The sequence below is a fragment of the Caretta caretta genome, chromosome 4 (genome assembly GCF_965140235.1).
Source record: "Caretta caretta isolate rCarCar2 chromosome 4, rCarCar1.hap1, whole genome shotgun sequence".
Taxonomy (NCBI): Eukaryota; Metazoa; Chordata; order Testudines; family Cheloniidae; genus Caretta; species Caretta caretta.
In genome coordinates, this window is record NC_134209.1 from 96,121,481 (window position 1) to 96,149,332 (window position 27,852).

A 27,852-nucleotide genomic window follows, 5' to 3' on the forward strand; every position below is an offset into this window, starting at 1 on the left:
CTGAGTACTGAGGAGGGATATGAGTTCGAAAAAAAACAGATGCATTGGAGGGGAGGGATCTGGAGTAAGGGTCTGTCCAAATATCTTAGATGTGGAAAGAGGGGGCACATTAATAGGAAAATAATGAATAATGAGGTCTGTGGGAAGGGAACAGCCCTGTAGCTGGAGAGCATCTCAGAGGGAGAGTCAAAGGGGGTGAGGGAGGGGAACATCCTGTATGTTCACAGAAGTGTTTCAGCCCTGGATGCCAGAGATGAGGGCAACAAGTGGAGGTGGTGATGGCCTTCACAACCCCTAGAGTGATTAAGCAGAGGGAGAAAATAAAGCCAGAGTTGGCTGCTGGGAAACATGATCAAAACATGGGGACGCCCAGACAATGGTAGGGTTGTTAGTGTTTGGGAAAAGGGAACGAACATTGAGGCTGCAGTGAAAGTGGATGTTGCAGTCATGAAAACATCTCTTACACCTGCCAAGATGTGCAGTACAGCACTGGAAGGAGGAATTATGGAAAGCCTGTTTGCTCTGGTGGAGACGTATCAGTGGGCTGCTTTGGAAGAAGCCAGGCAGCTGGCCCTGAAGGAAAGGGATGAGCTAGCTGAGGAGCATCAAGTGACTTGAGAAGAGAGAGCGATGCCCAGCTTATCATGGTGAGTGAACTGGAAGGAGAATTAGAGGGTTTGCAGATGGGAAAACTATCTGGTAAGGGGCAAAGGCATTGGTAACTAGAGGAAAAAATATTCTCAAGTAGGTTACCCTTGTGTGGGCAAGTTTCAAAGGAGTGAGGGGTATAGGATAGTGTGGCTTGCCCTGTCATGGCCTGGAGAGCCTGGGCTAACCAACCTGGATTACAGGATGAGCTTCACCTGACAGCAGTCAGACAATTCCAGTATAAAAGGAGCAGCAAGGTGCAGTGAAATGGGGAGACGCTCATGAAACTCTGGCAGAGTCTGCAGAGAGTGTGGAAAACTCTCCTGGTAGGGAGGCCTGGGAGAGACTAGGAAGGCCTGGGGGGAAGAAAAGCCTTGAGTTATGTGGACATATGAAAGGGCTTTGTTTTGGGATTGAGTCTTATTTACAGTTTGTTATATTAATAAACCCAGTCCTCAAAGAGGGACATTCTTTGACCAAGAAAATGCCTGAAGTGAAGTTTATTTTGAACAATCTAAGCAGGAAAACTGAGGCAAGCAGCATATAGCATGACTCTAGGCCATGAGGGGGCGCATGGAAAGCAGCTGGCTCAGTTACATTACCCTTTTCTGAACATTCATAATCTGCATTATATCACTAGGAAGTGAAGTGACCAGAACTGAATGTGTTCTTTTGAGGTGTGGGTTTTCTTTTAGTTGATCTATTTCATAGTCTTTTAAAAATTCCATTCAAGTATCGTATTTTAATTTTGACCAGTATAGCAGCATTGCCTTTGCCATAATGACTCAGCTTCACTTATAAATATTTTAGATGATAAATGAATTACTAAATCAACACTTTTCTACCTGATCAGATATACTTACAAACATGCATAAATGCAAACAAGATCAATGAGAATAGACTGTAGGTTGGCATGTTATTTAGTGTACGCTTGCTTTACTAAAGACATAATGTTTTATCTTCAAGGGAAACCTGGGAATACTGTTCAGTAATCAGGGTCAGATGTTGTCATCACTCACAAATAAGAGTTGTTAGGAAGTAGAAAATACAGAGCTTTCATTCAGCCTGTCATACGCTATCCAATTTTCAGGTTTCCCTATTATAGCAGCATTAATAAATTAACAGATTAAAGATGGATATGTTTCTATTGATTAAGAATTACTGCAAAGCACCTGAGGGAGAAAGGATTATATCTTTCTGTTAAGATGACACAAGACCACTTTTAAAATTACATTTGATGTTGGTATGGGAATGCAGGTGACTGAATGGACCTCTGTTCTTGGGTATCTAAAATCTAGCTCCAGGAGGCTTGAAGCTTGCTTTATGGAGTTGAAGCAAGTGCTAACTTCATTTCATCTGGGAGAGAGGGAATTTTCGTTCTTCAATAGTAAATATAAAACTCAGCTTGTAATATGGTGTACTCCCCATAGGAGTAAGGGATTTCTCTGCTTTATCACGTTTCCTATGTTCTTGCCTTACCCCATCCTTCAGCCTTCCCTTTTGGCTTCCTTTTCTTTGTTTTTTACCAACAGTTATAACTTTTTTAAAACAATGGTTGTCTAAATTTGGAATTCCTCTTAATTTAATCTTTTGTACTCATAAGTGGATGGACCAGGTATCAGAATAGCCTCAGTAGTATTATTTTATTGGTTAAAGATCCATAATTTCCCCATGGATATTAATACCATTAAATGCTCGAACTATAAAATATTGATGTTCTACAAGGGATCTTTCCATCCCTGAATATTTTATCAGTACAAATAGCCCATACTGTCAAGCAAATGTCCTGAGGGCACAATAAATCACAACCCACACTTCATATTTTCTCTTGCATACATGCTTTTTGGTTAGATAGCAGTGTGGCCTGAAAGAATGAGTTCTTAGTCCTGTGTTCTAATCCCTTTTCCAGGGAATCACTGGGTGGACCTGGACAAATTCCTTTTCCCAGCCTGATTCTCCTCTGCCCTGGACCTTGTGTAGTCCTTTACCCTATGCAAAGGGAGTGTAAAACAGAACCAACTCAGTCTTAAACTGAACTTAAGATTCTTGAGCTCTCCAGGGCTTTGTTTTTCTACAATGCCTAGCACAATGTGGCTCTGATCCTTGTTTTGGGAGCTGAAGTGCTACTGCAGTGCGGCTAATAACTTCTACACCCATTTGTACAGGTGTAAATGTCTGTACAAGGTGCAAGATGGTGGAAAATCTGGCTTCCCTATCTGTAAAACATGGATAACAATACTTGCCTACCTGCCTCAAAGGGTGGTGTGAGGACTAGTCAGACCTGATGCAGCTGCACAGGACGCTCAGGATGGCAAGGACCCTTGACCTTACATAGGAAGGTGGGGTGGGGTGGGGGTGGGGCTACCCAGCTCTTGGGCTGGGCTCTTGTGCCCAGGAGCACAGGAACTGACACCACAACCTCCTATTAGGAGTGAGTGAGTGTGTGGGAAAGGGATGAGGAGGGGGAGGAATGAGCACATGGCTCTAGACTTCCTGTATGTGCTGGCCAGGGGAATTGGTGTGGTGCACAGAATGGAGGGAGAGGGAAGTATGCTGAGAATGCTTCTAAGGATCCATCCAAAGGGAGCAGGGGAAGACTAGTGACTGAGTCCATTGGTCCTCCAACTGAAAGCACGACTGCCTAAAACTAGTTGATGAATTTTAATGTAGTCTACTGGAATTTCCACTAGGGATCTCAGGAGAGAGAGCGAGAGAGAGAGAGCGCCTGATTTCAGGCTCTTTCAGACTAGTTTCTAGATCAGTTCCATTATTCCACACAACCTGAGAATAAAACTATTTTTTAATATCTTTAAAAAAGACAGGCAACATGGCAGCTTTGACTGACTAGCCATAATCTAAAAAAACGTTCTAAGTGGGGTGATCACCTATAGTTAAAGGAAACAAAGGGTAAAGGTACAAAAATAAGACAACTTCCATTTGACGGATAGCACCAAGCAATTCATGGTACAAAATCATACACTCAGTCACAGTGTATGATCCTTTACATGATTATTGCTTGAAAAACACTCTTATTCAAGCAAATATTTTTAGTGTCGTCTTACCCAATATAGGCCATTAGGCACCAAATAAGGGATATGCTTAAAAACAAGCTGGGTGGTCACCCTAGTTAAAATGTCAGGAATCTAGAATCCACTTAACAGCAATTCATGAACTGTAGCATGCCTAATTCTAGGAAGCTGGCTCTGATGCTATTTTATGGATGCTAGTTTTGATGCTTATTTTTAAATCACAGCTGCTAAGTGAGCAAAAACCTAGAACAAGTTCACTGTTGAAATTCATTTTTAGAACATTGGTCACTGATGTGGATTTACTTACAAGGCCAAGAAAGGTAATAGCAGATCTGACATTTAGCTATAAATGCTTATGGCAGTGCCAGCAATACAGATTTGAGTTTAAAGAGGTTTATACCAGGGTCCTGGTTAACTGAACTGACTGCTTTGAGTTACTTCTGATCAAGTGATTTACTCTACACTTCACTGCCACTTACAGTAACTTTTTGCCAGCCAGCCTCATCTGTTCCATGCACACCCTTTAAAATATATCATTTACTGGAAGTAAATCTATCTTATAATGGTCATCTTTCAAGTAACTTAGAAAAAGACTGTAGGCAGCAATTATTCAACTTTATTGCTCTACCAGCTTCAGCATTTTAGCTTTAATGGGCTGCCAAACCATATAGGGGGAAAGTGCTTGTGGTATGACTAAAAAGAAAATAACACACTGAGTTAGAAAAACAAACTGTGTTCCCTTGGGGTAAAGCTAAATACCTGGCTTTTAGACTTTTTCATGTAGCTCCCCTGTATTGGCAGCTGGGATTAGCTATTTGACCTTCTTTATCACCTGCTCATGTTAACTTAGAGGTTCACAATGTTCTTCCTAGTCAAAAGTTAGGCTCCTCTATCTATGCACATCTGCTTATTTTTGATGTTATATCGGAAAATGATGACCGAGTTAGCAGAATACTTTGTATGGTTGCAGTATATAGAGCACTGGAAAGATATGCATTAACGTAATGGACTAGATTTATATTTTGTCAGCTAATGCTAATGGTACAACTTACCTAGGCAACGCTTGAAGTTAGGTCATTATTCACTCATGTCTCATCTGTATTTACTGCAATCCACAAGTTGTTGCTTTTATATGTGTTATAATCATAGAATCGTAGGACTGGAAGGGATCTTGAGAGGTTATCTAGTCCAGTCCCTTGCATGTCAGGTGGGAGTATTATCTAGACTATCCCTGACAGGTGTTTGTCTAACCTGCTCTTAAAAATCTCCAATGATGGAGATTTCACAACCCCCCTGGGCAATTTGTTCCCATGCTTAACCACCCTGACAGACTGGACATTAGGAAAAACTTCCTACCATTATAATGAATTATAATAAGATAGTTATATTAAATGCACACTAATATAGCCAGGAATGACTACTTAAGGGTCAAAGTCCTTCCTGGTGTAGCATCTTTGCTCTTACTGTGCCTGCACCAGAGATGAATTTGATTGCAAGGCTTTCTAGTGATACAATATAAACCTATTCAGTGTGTACCTGGGGATGTCTGCACTCTGTCATTTAAATTAGCTTATTAGAAGAACTGGGTGGAATTTTTTTTTTGGATTACTTTTGCTGAAACATGAAGATTTGGGTTGACAAACTTTTTGCGTAGCTGTGTTGAATTTGCCATATTTTGGTCAGAAAAAACTCAAGATTCCAAAAGGTTCATTTGGAAAACATCAAAATGAAATGTCCTGATTTTTTTTTTAATTTTAATTTTTAATTTTACTTAGTTAAACTCAAGCAAAGTGTTTTGTTGGACCAAAAATTATATTTTCTTTGGTTCAGTCACTGAACTGAAAATTCAGTTATTCGCAGAGCTCTGTTTACAAGTTTTTCTGTTTCACAGTTTGGCCAGATTTGGTAACATATGGCTTACCTGGTATTAGTGTCCATGATGATCTAATAGGTATTTGTACATAGCTTTGCAATTACTAACTTTATAAAGCAGCTTACTCATGTTATGAATCCTAGGTGAACTTTGATTTATCTTAATAGGCCAGCGGTTGGTTACTGAGGGAAAGAAAAGCATTTAGCTGCACTTTCAGATGCCTTATAGACTTCAGCAACACTTGCATTCAGGTGCTATTGCCTTGGGAACCTGGCTAAGCCATCTCTTTACCTGGGCCTGGAACATGACCCATCCAGCAACTATCCCACTGGTCAGAGGCCATACCAAATAAAACTTTGCTGACAGCCCTAGGTCTTCTAATTTTACTTATTAGAAAATAAGTCTAGAGGAAACATTCTCTAGTGGTGAAAACACAGGGCTGGAAGTCAAGAGTTCTGTGTTCTATTTGTCTGCTATGTGAACTTTCGTAAGTCCTTAAGCCTATCTATGCTTAAATTATCCCACCTACGTAAGTGTGTTATGAAGCTTAATTCATTAATATCTGTAAAGGACTTTGATGGTCGGGGGTGTATACAAATGTAGACATAGATATTAAACCCTACAGATCAGAGCCTGTTTTGACATTCCTCTTTCTTACAAGAAGTTAAAAGGATCCCAGAGAATAAGATGAGATCAGCACATGTTGTTGTTGAGTTACAATAGAACAATGAAAAACTTCTTGGACTCCACAACAAGAAACAGAAACCATAACTGAAGCAGAGTTGTTGAAGTTTCTAGCAGTACACTGCTCACACATTACATTGGAAAAACATATCAGTAAATGTCCATGGAATAGGATGCTAGTGTTCAGCCTTACATTTGTATTCCGATATATATTGTAGAACCAACAGAGCTTTTTGTTGCTTAATACTGGCTTCTGAACCTAGGGTGTCCTCCCTGGCATTATGTACATTCTTCACTCTGTTAGACCATAGTTATTGCCTTTGTGGAAGGGATCTTGTTCTTAATCCCATTTTAAAAAAAAATCTGTTTTCCACTGTTGGCTCACATTACATGTGGTATGCTCTCGTCCTTCTTCCTGAGTGTAAGCACTGGGGCTCAAAAGCTTGTCACTTTCTTCAACAGAAGTAGGTCCAATAAAAGAGATTCCCTCACCCACCTTGTCTCTCTCTTGGAGTTTACAAGCAGTTGTCACCTATAAAGACTTGGTTTCTTGAAGTACATCCTGTAGGATTTTGTTGAATTTCTATGAAACATTCTTCATCACCAATCAGGTCACTTTAATAATCTTATTAGTATTTTTCATTGATACTCTTTGTGAAATACAATAATATCTGTTAATAAAATCCAAGTATAGAATATATACCCTACATTTTTCATGTTTAAGTACATATTCTGAATACTGTGGGGACAATCTTTGGAGATTTTATTTATTTTATGAGTCAAGCTTTGTTATGATATCACCTCCAGAAGCGTTCCTGGTCATCTCTGAAGGCAATAATGTTTCTTGACTTTAGCAAAGCTTTTGACACGGTCTCCCACAGTATTCTTGTCAGCAAGTTAAAGAAGTATGGGCTGGATGAACGCACTATAAGGTGGGTAGAAAGTTGGCTAGATTGTCGGACTCAACGGGTAGTGATCAATGGCTTCATGTCTAGTTGGCAGTCGGTGTCAAGTGGAGTGCCCCAGGGGTCGGTCCTGGGGCCGGTTTTGTTCAATATCTTCATAAATGATCTGGAGGATGGTGTGGATTGCACTCTCAGCAAATTTGCGGATGATACTAAACTGGGAGGAGTGGTAGATACGCTGGAGGGCAGGGATAGGATACAGAGGGACCTAGACAAATTGGAGGATTGGGCCAAAAGAAATCTGATGAGGTTCAATAAGGATAAGTGCAGGGTCCTGCACTTAGGACGGAAGAACCCAATGCACAGCTACAGACTAGGGACCGAATGGCTAGGCAGCAGTTCTGCAGAAAAGGACCTAGGGGTGACAGTGGACGAGAAGCTGGATATGAGTCAGCAGTGTGCCCTTGTTGCCAAGAAGGCCAATGGCATTTTGGGATGTATAAGTAGGGGCATTGCCAGCAGATCGAGGGATGTGATCGTTCCCCTCTATTCGACATTGGTGAGGCCTCATCTGGAGTACTGTGTCCAGTTTTGGGCCCCACACTACAAGAAGGATGTGGATAAATTGGAGAGAGTCCAGCGAAGGGCAACAAAAATGATTAGGGGTCTGGAACACATGACTTATGAGGAGAGGCTGAGGGAACTGGGATTATTTAGTCTGCAGAAGAGAAGAATGAGGGGGGATTTGATAGCTGCTTTCAACTACCTGAGAGGTGGTTCCAGAGAGGATGGTTCTAGAATATTCTCAGTGGTAGAAGAGGACAGGACAAGGCATAATGGTCTCAAGTTGCAGTGGGGGAGGTTTAGGTTGGATATTAGGAAAAAGTTTTTCACTAGGAGGGTGGTGAAACACTGGAATGCATTACCTAGGGAGGTGGTAGAATCTCCTTCCTTAGAAGTTTTTAAGGTCAGGCTTGACAAAGCCCTGGCTGGGATGATTTAATTGGGGATTGGTCCTGCTTTGAGCAGGGGGTTGGACTAGATGACCTCCTGAGGTCCCTTCCAACCCTGATATTCTATGATTCTATAAATACATTTGGGCAACTTGTTCACCCTCAGCACTCAAAGGATGTACCTAAGAGAAAAAGGAGTTCATAAAATGAACAAGAAAAATCTGACAACTGCCAGAAAAGACCTCTTACAAAATGAGAGGCCAGATACTCTTCCCTGGTTTTGGCCCCTTTGTGATGCCTGAGTGGCACAAAATCTGTCTGCAGCCACCTGACTGAGAATTAACCTATTGTCAGGGGGAAACACTTAGTTGGTATAAAGCTGATGGAGTTGACTCCTATGTAAGCCCTCCTCCCCACCCAGTATAGGAGACGGTGCAGAGATGGAGCAAAGCTTTGGTGTGCTCCCCCAGTTCATACCTGGTTTTTGGTCACTAAACCAGCTGTTGTAAATTACAGCAGCCCCTAGACTTCTTTAGCTTGTCAGGGTTTAGGCAGCTGGCGAAGCAAGGGACTGTCACTGTATCCTTGACAGCTCCCACCTCCTCCACACAATTAGGACATTGGTGTAGGGGAGAAGTTGGCTCTTGGTCTACACCACATATTTGTCAAGACAGTCAGACTCCAGATTATTGAACATAGATTCTCTTCCCACAGAAACTAGAAGCTGTTCTGTGTAACTGAGCCATTATGTGAAAGGACTATGCCAAAGACAAAAGGGACACCCAGTTTTCCACAGAAAGTAAGAGTAGCAAGGAGGCCTCTTGGTATCACACCAGTTAACTTCTGGTTCTGAGTGCAAAGATATAGTATTCATCCAACAAAGAACTCCTATCCTTCAGTGCAATTATATCACTGGGTGTTCAAGGGCGACTAAAAATGTCTTGTTCTTCCCTAAATATACAGGGAGAGCCAGCTATATTGCATATAGCTATTTCTGCTTACTTATAGAAATATTTGATTACTGACCAGCATTGTGCAGTATTTGCACCTTTATCATGCAAGACACAGAAGAAAGTAATTTAATAGAAGCCACCATCATCTGGGTTGTGCGGGGAGAGGAAGAACTAATTAAAACTGTGTCGTCTAAATGACGATACATGATACCAGCAATTCCGGTGCTCTTGGCTTTTAATAAGTAGGATTTCATACGGCATTCTCCTAGGTTAGTGGAGGGTCTTAACAATCCCCAAAGAACTCTCTTTCATCACCTCATGGGGATGGATGAAGGCAGGGATTGGACAGTAATTCCTTTCTGGGCCCTAGCTGTAGTTTTGGGGTTTGTGAATCTCTCATGCTAGCATAGCAAATTCAGCAGTTTTGTTGCAAGTGGGTTTGAAATTTCAGCCACTCCATTTAGAGCAAAAATCTATTAGCACACAGACCTGTAAAAAGAGTTGAGGTGAAATGGAATCCTACCTACTACACAATTCCTTCAGCAAAAAAGTAGTTAAATGTTTCTGCTGAACAGGCTCTGAGGCTCCTAAAAGAAGGCATCAGATGCTGTTTCTGTCTGTATCCAACTAGGGGAACTAAGGCCAGCAGTCCAATCTTTCCATCATCGCTGCTGTCATTCACATTTTGAGATGAAACAAAGCTACCGCAATGAAGAAGGAAAAAAATGACTTGCTCTGCACTCAAGACATACGTCAAAAATGTTTCAGTCCTCGGATAATTTGCTCAGTTCTGGCTCCCTTCACATTTGCTTCAAAGCTTCAGTGAAAATGAAAGGGAGGAAAAATAGTATTCAGGTTTGCAGATAGATGTATCTGAATTCTTGTGACCAGATCTAGCTTTGCTGATAGGTGTCTTCCTCTTAAAAGTCAGAAGCTTGGTACTAACCTTGAAGAAATTTCTTCAGAAAGTTAGAAGCACAGTTCTATCCCTGACTCATAAATTCTAGGATTTACACCAGTTTCCTTGTGGTACCGTACACTGTAAGTTAGTCTAAAAATGTCACACACATAAATAACTATTTAAATGAGAGTCAAATCTTTTTTTCTGTTTATTTGAGCAATTAGCCAGTTGATACAAAATTTTAGAACTCTAGAAAAAGTGGTAAAATTGACATCTGACTGTGTTCCAATTGACTTGGATAACCTTAATCTAAAATACTATTGCAATACTATTGCATTGATGACCTTTCAGCTTGTCACAACTTAAAAGAAAAATTAACCAGCTGACACTAGTTTACAAATGTATTTGACCCAGAATGTGTGTGTTAAAATGACAAATAACTCTCTCCTTTCCCCCAATAAATCCCGTTCCAGAACAAAAACCCTGCCGTGCTCCTTCAGTTCAGAACAACTCTATGCTACAGGACATTTAGGGCAAAAACAACTTGCATTGACACTTTATTTAGATATTAACTAATGAAACTTCACTAAAAGAATTTTAAGGTTGCAAACTCAAACACTTAAGTTGGTCTTTAAGGTTGCCCATGCCCCCTTGTGCATATGCATTAGACTGCTTTTAATTACGTGACTTATACAAATTTTCCACAGGAGCCCTGCCTCACTCAGTGCACCATTTCTCCCCTACCACCTCTCCTGTTCCTCAATCCCTCCTCCTTAATGCTGTCTGGGTGCTAGCAGGCCAAGTATGGAGAGCCCAATAAAGACGGTCTCCCTGCACTCAATACTGATGCATATCACCACTGTGATCCCCAGCAACCTTGAGGAACAATTACTGGGAAAGTCCTGATGAGTCCCTGCAGGACTTAGGACAGAGCATGCTCAGTGCAGAAAGAATCTTCAGAGAATTTAGCTGTCAAACTCTAACAGATTTCTACAGAGCATGTGGAAACTGTGCTTCTCCCCAACACCAGAGTCTTATAACTTGCCAAATTTAGGCGAAAGTTCACAGGGATGGTTAAAGTTATATTCCTGACTCAAAGGCCATGCATGCACTGCAACATCTCATGTTCCTGCTGAAAATGATGGAGGCAATAAAGCTTCTCAACAAAACAATTGTATGAACTCTCTTTCACAGGGGCAAAACAACATTTTCTTTTGTTTTCAAAACCAGCTTAACTGGTTTAGCTGAACCTTTCCAAAAAGATTTCAACCTGAGGCAGACAATTGGTGTATGGAAAATATAAGTTCAAAAAGTTTGGCAAAGTTTTTTATAAGCAATTGAAAACAGGGCCTGATAACAGAAAGCGTCAGGCAACCTTAACTATGTCTGCTGCTTATAATTTAGGGTGGAATTTTCAAACCCCTGGAGTGATGGACTGATGTTTATAAGAGCAGTTAGGTCAATGCTGGGCACTTCTGGAAATCCCAGACCGATTTATTTTTTACTTAAAACTCTCTGTACCAAAGAACATCCAGCCAGAGCTCTGAGCATGAATTTAAAAGAACAATAAAGAAAATGACAGGTTTCAGAGTAGCAGCCGTGTTAGTCTGTATTCGCAAAAAGAAAAGGAGGCCTTGTGGCACCTTAGAGACTAACACATTTATTTGAGCATAAGCTTTCGTGAGCTACAGCAAATGTACACAATCAAAATATCAGCAGCACTTCACCTTATGTATGTCACAGATTAATAAATAATTAGTTATTTGTGCTTAGCTTTACTGGGCAGGGCTTCGGCTATCTTTTGTGAAGTGCTTAGCATAGGGGTGCTTGCTTGTGTGAGACCTTTGGGATCTACTGTAATGAAAATAATCAATATTCATAATTCCACTCTGCAGAACATGGAGCTCATTTCTTGTATGGTTCATACTACTGGCTGCTAGGAGGAGCGTAAAAATATGAGAATGCTTGCAGTAATAAAAAAAAAAAAATAGAACTCTTCCCCAGAAGAGAAAGTAAACTCTAAAGAATGAAGTTACATTTGCTTGATTCTGCATCTAATTATTTTTTTCAGTTCTCTAATTCTATTTTTGCCAGTTCACGTGTCAAAATGCTGTATGCTATTCTCACTTTGTACTTTCACTGTGACTGGCCGTGGCCCTTGCGAAGGGAGGGAGAACTGGGGGAAGGGAGTTGGAGGCTTCTTGCCTCCTTCTCCCTACATAAGGGCTACAACCCTTCCTACTATGGGGTAGCCTGGGAGATCAGTTATGTCATTAGCCATATACTTTGCCATGAAAACACTGAGGGAAAAATTCTGCTTTCAGATAAGCACATGCAGCTCCTGCTGCATTCAATGAGGTTTGCGTGCATTTGTCTAATCATATCAGTCTATTTAGGCTTTTCTTTGTGGTGTCTGAATGCTGAATTTTACAGCCATTAATGACTGAGCTTGATAAATTTATGGAGGGGATGGCATGATGAGATTGTAGACAATGGCATATAGCTAATCTGCTAGTAGCAAATATCCCCAATAGCTGGAGATGTGGCACTCGTTGGGGAGGGCTCTGAGTTACTACAGATAATTCTTTCCCAGGTGTCTGGCTGATCAGTCTTGCCCACATGCTCAGGGTTCAACTGATTGTCACATTGGGCGTTGAGAAGGAATTTCTCCCCCCATCAGGTTGGCAGAGACCCGGGAGTTTTTTGCCTTCCTCTGCAACATGCCTTCATCTTCAATAACTCAGCCTGAGGTTATGGGTCTATTACAGCAGTGGGTGGGTGAGGTTCTGTGGCCTGTAATATGCAGGAGGTCACACTAGATGATTGATGGATCCTTCTGGTCTTAAAGTCTATGAGAATTATTGGGCCTGATCCTGTACTTTTGACTTCAATGGGACTTTTGTTATAGATTTCAGTGGCAACAGGATTGGGGCCATTATCCAGGGGTTGTCAAGTCCTGGAAAGGAGGAATTTCTTTTGGTGCGAACATGTTTTACATTTCTTAGTGCAAAAATTACATGCACACTGAGCTGTACAAACATCTAATTCTTCTCTATTTAAATATGTGAGCAGGTATACATGTATAAATACATATTTTTTTCTCTCCATCTAGTTTTAACAATTATTGCCAATTTTGCTACAGAAACATTTTATTTAAGAAACAACCCAAGCTCACCCCACTCATCAAGATAAGTGGTTAAGTGATGAGAGCCTTGGGCTACTTTTCCAGTGAATCACTCAGTTAGCATTTGTACGACAACCTGCATCCTTTGTATCCATCACTTTGAACTAAAGGCAAAATGAAGCCGTCTCACCCTCAGACCCAGGCAGGCAGTTTTTTTTTCTTTTACTATCCCTAAGACAAATTAGGAATGTAGGAAACCTTTCACTCTGAACAAAACAATGATTATAGCAGGTAACAGGACCTCACATTAATCAGTGCTTTCAAAGAAAAGGCCTCGACCTGCATCCTTTGTCTTGCCTACTGGTAGGTAGGGTTTTTTTCAGTCTCTTTCAGTATCTGGCATTCTTTTTCTGTGCAATATATTCTCCTGGAAAATGTTTCTTTTCCAACCACCCTTCTGCATTGATCAGAAAGCCACTGTAGAAATCTGAACTTATAATGATGTTCTTTTATATTTTCTTACAATGAACAATGGCTCCCTCAATACTGATGGCAAATGTACACAGAGGCAACAGTGCAAAGAGTTAGGGGGAGGAAAATAGCCATTATCACAACACATGCTGTATCATGTCCTGGAAAGAAAACCCTGCTTTCTGTGGCCAAGTCTTAGCTACCTCTTGTTGAAAACATTCAAGGACTTTGCAAACCAACACTGAAATGAGGAAAGATAAGGCTGGATTAACATTTTTCTTCTCATTGGAAGAAAACGTTCCTGACAATTAAATGGCCCTATCCTCCTGGCAAAAGAGAGAGAAAACATTTCTTCTGATATCCTTTCTGCTTGCTGGCCTTGACCTTAGAATTGATTCTAACTCAAACATCAAGGTTAAAAGTAAATAAGATGAGTGAAATGGAATTTGTTCACGCTGAATAAAGGGCTCCCTCTGCTGACCGAAAGATTCCCAAATTAAGTCAAAAGTTGTTGTTTTTGTAGGGGCTAATGTTTGCAGCTCAACCCTGAGGGAGAATTTAACATCTTTTTGGTCAGAGTATTTTATCTTGAACAGTTGTTTTTATTAATGTATTTAAAGTATGAGCAAAACATATAGCAGAGAATATGAATAGCAGATTTGGTTAAATAGTGTAAAAAATCTGTTCTCAAACAGGTTGCTGAATGAGAAACAAGGTTAAAAGAACAAGAGAAGGCTGAATTGTATCAGTTTTTGTTCCTAAGTGTTAAGACAGAGGAAGTTTAGCCCAAACAAATGGCCCCAGAAAAAGTGAATTTTGGGTGTGCAGCTTATATTTATTTTGGAAGGAAACAAAATTTGTTTTATGATAAAATAAAGTTTTGTTGGGTGGATTCAGAAGTAGTTCAGAAGGGTTAAGTCAACAATCAAGAAGCAGAAATACCATGCCATGGGGTACGAGTCAAGCCAGGGACGTGACACTCTGTGGCTGCTCTACTAATCCTATAGCCAGATTCCCCCAGTTGCCTGCTTTAAAGAGGTTGCACTACACTGGAGGATTTGGCAGATATACTCAGCATCAGAAGCCAAAAATATTATTGTATCATTCCAATGTGTCGGCATAGTGATGTTGTTTAACACCAGAAGGCTGATCTTAATAACAGCAACATTTTCGTCATGCCTTATTCCATAAAGTAGTCTGTACCAAAAAATAAAATATAAGACAACCTAAGTTTACACTTACCTACTAAAAATTCAGTGAAGAGTGATGGCCTGTTTTCTCTTCCATATGTAAACATTCTGAAACCAGTGTTCAAAGATCCATTCTTTGTATTATAACAAATCTGAAAAAGCTATTCTGCCTCTATACAAAGGCAAATATTAAATTGTATATTTGGCTTACATTCTTTTGTTGTGCATTGCATTTGATATACAGAATTTATTTACAGAAGAAATATCCCGGTAGGAAACACAGAAAGGCAGCATTTGTAAAATGCATAAAATTCTAGGGAAAACCATTATTTTGATAAAGATATGCAGGCGACATGGGATGATATTTAAATGAGACAAATCTCCTTTTTTTTAAGTGAGGCACTTGTGTTAGCTTCATCTCACCTAATGATGTCATCAGTGACTTTGAGATACTAATCGTACACCTTGAAAAGGGAATAAAGGCTGTGGTAATATCTAAAGTAACAGATTTTTTTAACTGAGCCAATTTAAATAATCTGAAACTGTTAATTAGACAGAAGATTTCTGAAGGGCCCTACGGCCAAAGTGAACAGAAGGGGAGACAAAAGACAGCCTTGCCTGCAGCCTCTGTACAAATGGAATACTTCAGAGAGAGCAGCACGTGCAGCTATTCTGGCAGGGGTGTGTGTGCAGAGATCCAACTTAGAAATGTACAATGGAAACAAATGTCAGCACTTCTGTCGTGTAGGCCCAGGCCCCCATATCGAAGACCTCTTCTAAATGAAGAGATACAAATCCATGACCCCTGGGTGAGGAGGCCCACATGAAAGAGAACATAGAGCAATCTTTTAAATTGCAGATATTGGACCAGGTATGATACTTCTGCTTAGAGAAGTGACTGTAAATGTAATTCAGTTTACTGGAACCTCTGTGAGGTACTTGGAATGGATTTCTTAAAGCAAAACTGGCCTGTAGTAAAAGCCAATGGTTCTTTGCTTCTCTTCCTCATGAGATATACCATTTGTGCCAGTCCCATGATATCAGGGGAATTTTCATGCTTTGTAGTAATCTGAGAAAAGCCCATTTGGAGCAGACACGTTATCTAGGGTGACCAGATATCCCGATTTTATAAGGACAATCCTGATATTTGGGGCTTTGTCTTATATGGGCACCTATTACCCCCTTACGGCCTGTCCTAATTTTTCATACTTGCTTATCTGATCACCCAAACATTATCTCTTATTCGGTGCTCTAGGAATGAGGCAAATAATAACTTCTGTATGCAGGGATGTCCCTTGGTGTTGTATGTGAAATGCTGTCATAACTACAGTGGTGCAGTTGTTCTGGGGGCCATGAGATTATGGGGGCCTAACCAAAGGAGCTGCTGGGGAATTGTGGGGCCAGAAGGCCTCCCATGGCAGGGTGATGGTTGGGATAGTGGGGGTTCTCTGTGGCAACCTTGGGTACGTGAAAGCAGCCAGCGAGGATGCCTAGGAGAAGGTATGGGGGAAACACAGTGCTGGGGGAACTAGGTTGGAGCAGAAGTGGGTGGAACTGGGTAGATGGATCAGAGTAGGGAAAGGGGTTTGGAACAGACATTGGGGGGGGTATCTGGATCTGAGCTGAGGGGATCGGGAGAGGGAAGGAGTGGAGCTGAGCTGGAGAGGGCTTGTGGGAGTCTGAAACAGGGCTTGTGTATGTATGGGGGGCTGGACTGACAGAGAGCTGTAGGGGCTGGATCAGAACTGGAGGGGAGTGAGGTGAGCTAAGGGTATGTAAGTGGGATGTGAAGGAATTGGAGGGAAGCTGGGTAGGAGTTGGGGGAAAGTAGGGCTGGATTGATGCTGTGGGGGAGCTAGGCAGGAGGTGGGGGTATAGAGGAGTGGGGGGGGGCTGGAATGAGGCTGGAGAGGAGCTAGGGGCTGTGGGGGACTTGAAAGGAGACAGATTTCAGAATCAGGAAGGGGGCGCCTACCCTATTCTTGCACTGGAGCCTTGTTAAACCACTGATGACAAACATGGGGTCCATCAAGTGCTTTCCCTACATATATGCCCTGGCTACCTTCTGCCTATTACCTTCCTTTGGGGCTGTGATGAATCCCAGCTCCACCTGTTTGTGAGGCCTTGCAGGCTCCAGTGATTTATATATATGGATGGGGAAGCAGAGGAGCCAAAGTATAACATTCTACATAGGCAGTTAGGGAGGACAATTACATTTGCTGCTGTTGCCTGCTAGTTCTGGAGTTAAATGGTATTAAAGATCGGTAATTGGGAGGGTGTGTTTATGCCATGGTTCCTGTACTACACAATGGGCCCATATGCAGCTGTTACCTGGGGTTTTGCTGAACTCAAAGCTCATAGTAACTTTACTCTTTGCAAGGAAGTGGCAGGAAATAAATCAATGGGGGGACAGCCTGTCCAGCCAAGAGATAGTTGATGCAAGCAGACAAACAAAAGTGCTTTCAGTCAAAGCATCTACTTTAGTTTCCAGCAGTTGCACATCTCTGCAACAAGTTAGTAGAGCACCCCAAATTAAACCTAGATTAATATTTATCCAGGGTCTTGGGGAGGTTTTGAGTGGATTTCTGTAGATGTCCAGTGGCCAGCCTTCCATCTGCAGGGGAAACTGAGAGGTGTTCAAGTGTCCATCGAGCTCAGATTTCTTCCTCTTTTATACCCAATTTGTTAGTATTACATAGCAGAATCTAAGTATGGAGTTTTTCAGCCTGTCAGTTAACCAGCTGTATTTCATATAGCAATAGTTAACTATTGCTAGAGTTCCCATCTTGCAAAACTGCAAAAAGCTAAAGTCAGGAGGGCACAGGTTCTTGTTTACTCCTCATGTTCACTCAATTCCCTTCCCCTCCTGGTCCATTTAGTTGTGCTAAGTATTCAGTAATGGCCTTTCTAGCTGCTTTCCGCAATGAGCGTAACAATTGGTATTCCAGCTGTGGGGCAGCGGTCTAGGCATGTTACTTGGCTCTGTGCTATCACATTTTTTCCACCTGCCTTTATATATACTCCCTGAAGTAGCTTTAGTCTCTTGGGAGGCAGTATGGCTGGCAATGTTGTATTGCTGCCAGTTGTGAGAAACTGGAATTTCTCATTAAGGAGACTGGGAAAAATTACATTATCTTTATTTTAAAATTAAACGGGGGGAGAGAGGGAAGAAATGGGAAACCTCCCCCTAATTCCCCCCAATATAAGGAATATCTTTAGGGGTAAAAACTACTGACCCAGTGCTTTGTATTAGCACCAGGCTTTTACCTGTTCCTTTATCTCTAATAATAAACCTCCACCACCAGAAAAGTGTACCCATTTGGCTAATTACATTAACTGTCTTTATAAGAGGAGATTACCCTCCTACTGAAGGCATTTAAAAAAAATGAAACCATTAACTCTCATGCTCTGTACATAGACCAGGTAGCTCATCATCACCCTTTTAATATAACAATTTCATTAGCAAAGGTGCATTCTTTTATTTATCCACTCACAATGACTGAAACAAAATGGCTATGTGTAATTACTAAATTCCATTTCCCCAAGGGCTGAATGGCTAAAATCCTGGCTCCACTGACATGATAGGAGTTTTGTCATTGACTAGCCTTTGTTTGTCAGAGGGTGGAGATGGATGGAAGGAGAGAGATGACTTGATCATTACCTGTTAGGTACACTCCCTCTGGGGCACCTGGCACTGGCCACTGTCAGCAGACAGGATACTGGGCTGGATTGACCTTTGGTCTGACCCAGTATGGCTATTCTTATGTTATGATGTTATGTTCTTATGACTTCATTGAGGTCAGGGTTTTGCTTTGTGGACCTCTGATTACAGTTTACACTATCTTGTTTACACTGTGAACTTTTCTGGGGGCAGGCACCATGTCTTGCTATATGTCTGTACAGTACCTACCATGATGGGGTCCCAATCCTGGTTGGGGCCCATAGACACTCATGTAATACAAATAATAATCTTCTAGATGTAAGGGGCTCCATCTTCTTGCCATGTCTGTTACGAGGAATTTCCAACTGAAAAGATGATATTCAGGGCAAGTGGTACTTTAAATAATCAGTAGGAGCTAGAGTTGTATCAGCAAATACACATCAAGAAGATTAAGGTGCCTATAATACATACATACATCATGTTATGTAAGCAACACAAGCTATTTTGGGGTGGTATGATATAACTTTCATTTTATGATTAGCTCAAACTTACCTCCCTCCCCCATTTCTCTATTAATGGAGGAGCTCTTTTAAAGTTGCAAAATCTCTAAAACATCCCTTTAGTCTACAATATTTCCTATCCCAAGATAAAACTTTAACTGTATCAGAATTATTCCAGGACACATCTAAAATACAAGGAAAAAAATCTGCTGACCAACATAAAGAACAGACAAAATCTGCTCATAGCCATGCTTTTACATTGACCACACATACGCACTGGTAGTCGCCTGTATTTTCTGTCAAGAATTTTGACTCCTTTTTCCAGGAAGTTATTAGATACAATTTTTAAAATAGCTATTAAGCCTATAGATGGGATCTGCACTTCACTCTCACCAGTCAGTCAGCATTTTTGCCACTCTGATGTCTTTTCTGGAAGTGTTGCTTTTCAGGTGAGAATAGTGGACATACTAGGTGAAAGACCACCATGAACCAAAACCAAAGTATCTTCAGTACCAACAATATTTTGGTATTACAAATCTGTAAAATTATCCTTGATCTCACAAACACCCCTATATCTAGGGCCCTCCCAAATTCATGGCCATGAAAAACAGGTCACAGACAGTGAAATCTGGTTTTGTGTGCTTTTACCCTATACTGTACAGATTTCACAGGGGAAACCAGTGTTTCTCAAATTGAGGGGCCTGACCCAAAAGGGCGCTGCCTTCAGATCTGGGCATCTGGAGAGCGACGGCTGTTAGCCAGGCATTCAGCTCTGAAGGCAGCACCCTGCCAGCAGCAGCGCAGAAGTAAGGGTGGCAATACGATGCCATGTCACCCTTACTTCTGTGTTGCTGCCTTCAGAGCTGGGCAGCCTGATAGAGGCAGCTGCTGATTGAGGGCCCAGCTCTAGAGGCAGCAGAACATAAGTCAGGGTGGCAATCCCATACCATACCCTCCTTACTTCTGCGCTGCTGCTGGCATCAACTCTGCCTTCAGAGCCGGGCTCCCGGCCAGCAGCTGCCACTCTCCAGCTGCCCAGCTACGAAAGCAGCCCTGCCGCCAGCAGAAGCGTAGAAGTAAGGGTAGCACTACCACAGCCCCCCCTACAATAACCTTGCAAACTCCCCACAACTCCTTTATGGGTCAGGACCCCTAAAATTACAACACTCATGATTTTAGCTATTAAAATCTGAAATTTCACAAATTTATGATTTTTAAAAATCTTATGACCATGACAATGACCAAAATGGAACATGAATTTGGTAGGGCCCTACCTATATATCTGATACTTTTCATACCCCTTCGAAAAAACAAGTACTGTGAGACCTATACATGCAGTACTTTTAAAATTCTACGTAGCCTGTGTCTATGAGGGCAATACAATTTTTTACCATGTTGTCATGAGATAAGATGGAAGTATTATGTACTGTTTGCTAGGTATAGTTTCCAATAAAGTTTATGTAGTTAAAAACTTGTTGTGAAATACTGTTCCAAGCAGTGTTCCATGGTAAATCAGTAAATGGCCTGTCACCACTATATCTAAGGCATTCTTTATTCTGGGAGCAAACAGTCTTAACATAACAGAGAAGAATAATCTGTGACAGCATGATTGAAATCTCTCAATTCTCTGCTTTCCTCTAGATTGTTAATTAAGTTGCTAAGAGTAAAGTTAAAAACAGCAGCTATAGATACAGACTCTCAGACTAGTGCATTTGCTCTAACGGGGATCCTAGTATTAAATTTTAATAAAAGGAGTACTTGTGGCACCTTAGAGACTAACCACTTTATTTGAGCATGAGCTTTCGTGAGCTACAGCTCACTTCATTGGATCGAAAGCTCATGCTCAAATAAATTGGTTAGTCTCTAAGGTGCCACAAGTACTCCTTTTCTTTTTGTGAATACAGACTAACAAGGCTGTTACTCTGAAACCTTAAATTTTAATGTTTTTTAAAGTAAACTGTGTAGATGTGATCTCAGTTCCAGTTTGCCAGTCAGGGTTATTTTATTGGAGCCACAGAACCATGGGGATCTGCAAGAGGGAGCAGATATAGTTTGGTTCTTCTTGGAAATCTGTGTAGTTTGAGTGTCAGATTCTGATACCCTTACTCATGTTGAGTAGGACCTTCCTCCATAGGTAGTTCCACTGACTTCAGCGGTGTTACACAACCAGAGTTAGGGGATCTGGCCTTAAGACCCCAAATGGTAAATTCTTCCCTTTTATGATACTTTTCTTTCAATTTACTGCTGGTGTAGATTCTCTTACCAAATCCTATATTGAGTCTGTACTCAGTTCACTTCTGACTTGACTTGCTATTTTCAGTAGCTGCTGACTGAACAGACAGAATACAGTTCTTGTCACTGTCCAGGAATTTGCTTATTTTAGAAAGCTCATGAATAGCTGAAGTTTCAGATTTCAAAATCCTGGTCTGCACCTCCAAAGAGCACCCATCCTGTGTCTCCATTCACTTGGGATCAGATTTTGATACCTTTACTCACCCTGAGTAGTACTGTACTGCATGAATGGTTCTACTGACTTCAATGGCATTACTTGTGGTATAAGGTATATTCATTAAGAGTAAGGGTATCAAAACCAAACCCTTAATTGGAGCCATGCTAATAAGATCAGGGAGAGTGCTAACCAACTTGGAGGGTACAGAATCCAGTCTGTATGTGGATTATGACGTCTATTGTATTGGTGTTTGTTTGTTTTTTTTTTTTAAATTGAAGTCTACAGTTTCTCCATTAGGGGGAATCCTTGCTCTATCTTCTTTTACAGATTTTCATTTCTCCCAAAAGTCCTTTAAAATACTTTCCCCATTTGAAACACTGAGCTCTATAGTTCTCCTACTAAAATCCTTGTTTAAAGAAGTGGTTAGATCACGAATGCTTTGAGTTTCACAATGCAGCGTGCGCCAGAGGAAGATGGACACCTGTTGATCAGTGAACCACATTTAGTTTTTTGTTCTTTTCTGCACATAAGCAGCAGGCACACACAACCCATACTTCTCTCAGAAATGTCAGACTGTTTTGAAGACTAAATCAATGGACTCCTTTCAGTCCCTTTCACTTCTGACAGAGCTGACTTAGTGAATTGTTTTGTTCCAACTACCATCACAGTCCTGTCTTCTGCAGGTCTTCATTTTTAGTCTATTCTGGCCTTAACAATTGAACTGTGCATGAGTAAAGCAGTACTAATTTAGGGCTGATATGCTTAGTACCTCACTTTACCCTGTAAGTAGTTTCATAGAAGTCAGTGACCCCACTCATGGAGTAAGGTGTTTCTGAGTCTGAGCACAGGCATCACAATCTAACCCCTAGTAAAGATTTGCAGCTTATAAAAACTGAATCCACAAGAAAACCTGGGAGAAGTTCACTTTTTTTGGTTCTTTTAAAGAGCAGAGGTGGTTAGAGAGCGAAGGTCCCAGGGTAAGTTTCACTTGCTTTTTGCCACGTTTTTGCAGTCTGGATCCTGTCTGTGTGATATGTTTTAGTAACTGGGAAAGCTTTGTAAGGTAGAGCTTGTCTTTGAAAAGTTTTGGAAGATGCCTTGTGGTTTAGGGTGTGTGCAGAGTAGGGTTGAAGAGGAGTGGGAGTAGCGAAGAGGGTATAGGAAGTAGAGATGATTGTTACATGTGAAGTTTGCTATATTTGGATCCAGCAGAGAAGGAAATACAGAGAGAGCTGTATTTCCATCAGCTCCTTCTATCTGCTGTGGAGACTATTGTTCAGGTTATAATACAAACTAACAAAGTGAGCCTTTTCACTGGCAAGGACAGTGCTCAACCATTAAAAGGGACAGGACATCACAGTCCTCCATCCTACTTCTAAAAAACCTTTCTATTTATATATATATACATTATATTTTATATAGCTAATATGAAACATTATTACCTTACTAAAAGTTGCACGTGTGCTACTACAGACTCTTAAATTGCAAGGGAATATTCTTCCTTGGAATAGTAACTCACTAACTCAACGATTTAAGTCTAGGCACACCACAGGTTTTTGCACTGTCTTGGGATAATGTGGTGGCGATGGTGCGTCAGTGTCCTAAGCAACAGAAAGAGTCGGGGGGGGGGTCAGGAATCAACTGATCTGGTACCAAAGTTTCTTCCACCAACTTGTCAAAATTAGGAGTGGTAACCGAAGGAGGTTTGACTAGAGGAACAAAGTCTTGCTGGAAAATTCCTGGACTCTGGTACTTGTCGTGTGAAGTGAAGGCAACTGATTTCTCCAAATCATCTGGAAAAATGTGGAAAAGAACTGCATCCACTCCATATGGTGAAGCATGATAAGCCAATTGCAATGATAATGAGACATCAAAGTGTATAAAAACTTTGGTTGATATTAACAGTTTCTTTGCTTCCTTAAATGCACAATCACACTCTTTAGTTCAGTTCCATTTTTTCTGTGCTTGGGACTGCTGCCAGATTAGGCACAAATTGACCACAGTAGTTAAACAGTTTAATAATGGCACCTTAGAGACTAACCAATTTATTTGAGCATGAGCTTTCGTGAGCTACAGCTCACTTCATCAGATGCATACCGTGGAAACTGCAGCAGACTTTATATACTGCTGCAGTTTCCACGGTATGCATCTGATGAAGTGAGCTGTAGCTCACGAAAGCTCATGCTCAAATAAATTGGTTAGTCTCTAAGGTGCCACAAGTACTCCTTTTCTTTTTGCGAATACAGACTAACACGGCTGTTCCTCTGAAACCAGTCTAATAATGGACATACCTGTGAAAGGTTCTCTGGTGGGGGCACTTGAAGAACCATCTTCTCTTTCTCTGGCAATTTCCTTAAGCCTATAGCATCAATTACGTGTCCAAGATATTTAACCAAAGGTTTGAAAAACTCACATTTGTCTCAGTGTACTCTGTCCATGGTCTTCCAAACGTTTCAAGACAGCATCCAAATTTCAAAGATGATCCTTTTGGTCCTTTCCTGTAACAAGAATGTAGGTATGCACTGAGAAAATTCAATTTCCAGGAACACTATCCTACATTAAGAATGTCAAACAAATCTTCAATATGAGGTAGTGGATACTGGTCTGTGCATCAAACTGGATTCAGTGTCACCTTGAAATCTCCACAAATTTGGACTGAGCCATCCTTCTTGATCACAGGTATGATGGGTGTTGCCCACTCATTGTGTGAATCTGGTGACAAAACTCTGATGTTCACAAAATGGTCTAAAGCAGCAACTATCAGAGGCCACAGAGTTGTGCTTTATGTTCTGAGCTTGCAATATTTTTGGCTGGCTGTCAGACTTAACAGTGACCTTCACTGACAAGTTGCTCATCTGCCCAAGATCTCATCTGATGGTAAAATGCTGGTTGTCCATCTCATTGCTCTGGACTCATCCTTTTGGGGGATAACTTTTTCTCTGGTGTAAGTCTTCAAAACCATGGGATTTTCATCCAGAGGAACTTGTGACAATGTCTGGTGATAAGCAGACATAGAGATCAGTGAGACAACAGCTCCAGTATCAAGCTTCAGTCTTGAACGAACTGCTTCAATCAAGGATGTAACCCAGATGCCATCTCTTACCCTCAGTGTCACTAGAGTTTTTGTCTTTTTCCACATCATGAATTTCTGACTTCTGTCCTTTCTTAGAGTCAGTCTTCATAGGTGTCATCTTTGATGGACAGTTGCTCTGTGGAACTGTGTGACAGGTTACAGCAATGTGTCTTTTACTCTAGCACTTTCTGCAAATAGATTACTGAACACACCAGGTTATCTCAAGATACGTAGTTTGTGCACAGTGGCTACACAGAAATTCTTTACATTCCAGTGGTCCCCTCTCACAGATTGAGGAGGTGAACTTCTCAGTTCACACTAATTTCCATAGAATCCTTCTCTGTGGTGTCCATGGCAAATGCTATCTCAACAGCCTTTTTGAATGAAAGCACTGATTCATTCAGTAACTTTTCCCAGATCTGGTTACAGCATAATCAGAAACAAACCGGTCATGGAGGAATCACTTAATGTTTGTCCAAACTGACAATGCTCTGCCCGCTTCCTTAGAGCAGCAATGAACTGTGCTGCTGACTCTGCTTCCCTGATGTCATTGATGGAACCGATATCATTGATGGGGAAGGAGAAAATGTTCCTGGATTGCTGCACTAATTGCGGCATATAAGGCAGTCCAGGCAGAATTGGAGACAATAGCTCATGCAGCAGTCTGTATACCTTTGGACCTATTACTGTCAGCAAGGTTGAAACTTTGTCTGTCTGGAATGGAGCTGCAAGCTACAAATTGTGCAAAACGTTCAAGATACACCACCTGCAATTTGCAATTTTTGTTGAAGTGACCAACAGTGCCCACAAAAGTTGCCATTTCTCTGCTCTTCTATTGGACTTTGCAGCTTTTGGACATCTGCTTTGCTACGGGGAAGTTTTTTTTATCGTGCACTGTCTGTGCTTGATCTCCCTCTGCTGGCTGTGTGCTTCTACTGCACAGTGCAAAATTCTCCTTTGGGCTGCATTTGGCCTCCCTCTGCCTGCTGAAGAGCCTCAATGTGTGCTAAAGTGCATGCATGCTGGAGCTTTCTGGTTGCAATGGCCAGCTAAGATGGCTGCATGCTTCCCCCTCACTGCTTTGTTTCTGCAACAGCTAGACAGCAATGGCAGAAAATTCCTCCTGTGTTCTGCCCTTAGTTGCCAACCTCCCTGTCTCTAGCAGGCTGATTCCAGCCGTACCGGAAGCAAAATGCAGCAGCAGTCTGTTTCTAGGTGAACCTTTTTCCCTTTGTCTAATTACTTTTTTTTTCTTGGTCAGGAAGATCTGCATTGCCACCATAGAGCATTTGGATCCAGCAGAGAAGGGCGGGGGGGAGAGAGAGAGAGAGAGACACACACACACACACACACACACAGAGGGAGCTGATGCAAACACAGTTGTCTGCTGTGGAGATTTTAGTGTTCAGGCTGCAAAACAGAAGCTAACAGGAAAGTGAGGTTTTGCACTGCATAAGGGAGAGCGCTCAAATAGGATGTCACAGGGTATATCTGTTTTTTGTTTGGCTGGTTTGGGAGAGAGCCTCCTCCTCCCATAAACACCAAGCAAAATAAACCAAGTACCCCACTTCCATAAAAAACAAGGTAAGGAAAGGGAAATAGAGCCAATCTATCATTTTTTTTCTCAGTAAAATGGGACTAGAAGGATGGGAGAACACAAGTAACAGCCATGCTCCAAAAAGTGTAATCTCCTTTAATCAAAGCACTGAGCTAAGTCTAGAAGTGCCAGATCTGGCAGTGCCCTAAAAATAAGCGGGGGCTTCCCTGTAGCAGCTCCATAGGCTTTAACCTAAACTCTGCAATTTTTTACTTCGAGAGAGTATCTACATGCAACAAGTGGTATTCATCAGAATCATTCAAGGGCAAAATGTCATTTTATATTATTTCACTTCAGCCGAAGCTAAAAGAGATGCAAAAGAAATCTATTAGTGGCATCTGAAATTTTACCCAGTGAAACCAGTAGAGATTTCAAATGGACAAGGCAGCTGGAAACGTGATAAGGCCTCTGAGAGGTGGTTTTAAAAAACTCTTCCGGTCAGCTTTGATTTTTACAAAGTATATTAATACGAGGCCTGTAATAATTCAGGCTGTGCAGGAGAGTTCAACAAAAAAGGGTAGGCAGTGAACTGTGTGCTCTCTAAGGCTGGGAGTTCTCTCAGATTAAACATAGCAGCAGGAGATCCAAGAACCACGTGGCTTTTACCCCAGGCAGAAAGTTTTTAAGGTAATGAAAGAATTAAATCAAAAAGCCTTCTGTTTTCACTAGGGATGAGCAAAAAGATTCGGATAAGGTAGATGAAGTAAGAATTGACCCCAGAGCTTAACTGCCGTCAGACTACTTTTTGATGGCATTTAAATGCCATCAAAAAATGTGCTCAGCACTTCACAAGGCATACAAGAAGAATAAAATATGGGGCCAGATACACGGCTGGCATTGCTTCTTCACTGGGCTATAGCTGCTAGTACTTCTGTGGAAACTTATGGTACTAGTGATATAAAAAAGAATGGGCACATTTTGAAAACCCAGAAGGTTGTTGCTGGTTCTTGCATTAAGAACGTAAGAGAGGCCATACTGGGTCAGACCAGTGATCCATTTAGCCCAGTTTCCTGTTTTCCGACTGTGGCCAATGCCAGATGCTTCAAAGGGAATGAACAGAACATGGCAATTACCAAGTGATCCATCCCATCATCCAGCCCCAGCATTTGGCAACCAGAAGCTTAGGGACGCCCGGAGCATAGGGTTGCATTCCTGACCATACTGGCTAATAGTAATTAATGGATTTTTCCTCCATGAGCTTATCTAATTCTTTTTTGAACCCTGTTCTAGTTTTGGTCTTCACAATAACCCCTGGCAATGAGTTCCAGGTTGACTGTGCATTGTTCGAAGAAGTACTTTCTTTTATTTATTTTAAACCTCCTGCCTATTAATTTTGTTGGGTGACCCATTGTTCTTGTGCTATGTGAAAGGGTAAATAACACTTCCTTATTCACTTTCTCCACATCATTCATGATTTTATAGACCTCTAGCATATCCCCCCCCCTCAGTCATCTAATTTCCAAGCTTCACAGTCCCAGACTTTTAAATCAGTCCTCATATCCTTAATCAGGTTTGTTGCCCTTCTCTGTATCTTTTTCTAATAGTTCCAAATGTTCTGTTAGCTTTTTTTGACGGCTGCACATTGAGTGGATATTTTCAAAGGACTATCCACAATGATGCCAAGATCTGTCTTGAGTGGTAGCAGCTAATTTAGGCCCCTTCATTTTGTATGTACAGTTGGGATTATGTTTTCTAATGTGCATTACTTTGCATCTATCAGCATTGAATTTCATCTGCCCTTTCATTACCCATTCCCATGGTTTTGTGAGATCCCTTCGAAACAGGGCTTTGGAGCTGTGGTCCGGCTCCGCTCCAGCTCGAGGCAAAAACCTGCAGCTCCA